This window comes from Triticum dicoccoides, chromosome 2A (genome assembly GCF_002162155.2).
Source record: "Triticum dicoccoides isolate Atlit2015 ecotype Zavitan chromosome 2A, WEW_v2.0, whole genome shotgun sequence".
Taxonomy (NCBI): domain Eukaryota; kingdom Viridiplantae; phylum Streptophyta; class Magnoliopsida; order Poales; family Poaceae; genus Triticum; species Triticum dicoccoides.
The window spans coordinates 750304772-750306449 of record NC_041382.1 but is presented as its reverse complement, the minus strand read 5'-3'; the positions used below and the strand labels follow the sequence as shown (position 1 = coordinate 750306449).

The 1678-nt window shown below is 57.4% G+C and overlaps 1 pseudogene; it reads left to right on the top strand.

Annotated features, from left to right (window-relative positions):
• Nucleotides 1-301: 301 nt before the first annotated feature.
• LOC119352249 lies at nt 302-1348 on the top strand (annotated as a pseudogene).
• Nucleotides 1349-1678: the final 330 nt, after the last annotated feature.

Genomic DNA, 1678 nt, shown 5'->3' with positions numbered 1-1678 from the left:
CTATTTGCTCAACATTTTATCTCACAGGACCATAGTTCAATATGGAAAAGTAGTACTCCATTCCATAAATGGAGGAAAGCATTGGATTGTTGAAGGCGCGTGGGGAATATCATGAGCCACAAATCAATCAATCAACCAGCGAGAGCCCTTCGAAATTCTTGCCACCATCACCGGATACCAATCACCACCAAGACGACCCATTGGCTTCGACATTAACCATCGAGCTGCTGTAGTGGCTACTTAAACACTGCGACAACCCGAAGAGGCCGTCGACCTCCTCACCTTCGCCTCGCACCGAGAAATGGCCGAAGCGGACCTCACCGGCCTCGTCGACGACTTCTACTTCTCGGCCCTCACCCACGCCCAGAACGACGCCGACGCCGCCGAGGACGATGAGCTGTTCCCGATATCCGACGAGAAGTATGCCGCCGAGCTCCAGCTCCAGGAGGTGATCATGTCCTCCGCAATCGCTGCTGCCGCCACGTCGGCGCGCTCGTCGTTCCCGGCACGTCGCAGCACTGCCACCGCCAGCAGCAGCGCAGTTATCATATACGGTGAGTGCTCCTCCTCCGCCGTCGCCTCTTCATCTTCGTGCTCTGCGCAGCCCAGCGCCTCGGCGACGGCGACGCTCGTGTTCTGCAAGATCTGCATGGACGCCGTGCCGGAGTCGGACGCGCACCGCGCGAGCCGCGGCTGCGCGCACGCCTTCTGCAGCGCCTGCCTCGCGGGCTACATCGGCGCCAAGATCCAGGACACAATCGCCGACGTCAAGTGCCCGGAGGAGCGGTGCACCGGCGTGCTCGACCCGGCTCTCTGCCAGGGCATGCTCCCGCGGGAGGTGTTCGAGCGCTGGGGCGCCGCGCTGTGCGAGTCCATGATGCTCGGCGCCAAGAGGACCTACTGCCCCTTCAAGGACTGCTCGGCGATGATGGTGGCGGACGACGACGACGGTGAGGCGAAGTCACGCAGTCCGAGTGCCAGGTGTGCAGGCGGCTGTTCTGCGCCCGGTGCGCCGTGCCGTGGCACGCCGGTGCCGACTGCGCTGCCTACCGGAAGCTCGGCAGGGGCGACAGGGGCAAGGAGGACATGCTGCTGCTGGAGATGGCCAAGGGGAAGAAGTGGAAGCGGTGCCCCAAGTGCGAGTTCTTCGTGGAGAAAACCGACGGCTGCCTGCACATCACCTGCAGGTACACTGCTGCTAGCATTACTCTTCATGTTTGTTGCATGCTTGTGTTCCTCTGTTGCTAAGGCTTCTGATGGTTGTTTCATGTGCAGGTGCACCTTCCAGTTCTGCTATGGGTGTGGTGGCCAGTGGGGCGTGACGCATGCTAGCTGCAGCACATCGTGAGAGTGAGATGTAAGAGGATGATGGATGGGCGGCCCGTGCACCTGCAGAGTTTGCATCTTGGGAGGTTGAATTTGTTTGGAATGCGGACACATTTCTGATTTCTAGGGACTTGAAATTGTTTTTGTGTGAAATCTAGTTACGCAAAATTATCGTTTTGAACAATAATCTTTAGTGTTCTTGGATTGCTGATGAGATGTAGGAAGCTGGATTTGACACCAACTCTCTCTTTTACCCGATTTCGGACTAAAAATCATGTTTCTGCTTGGGCATTTGTATCGAGGCACTCAACCAACAGACCTACTTCCACACTATTTATGTTTCACACCGTCA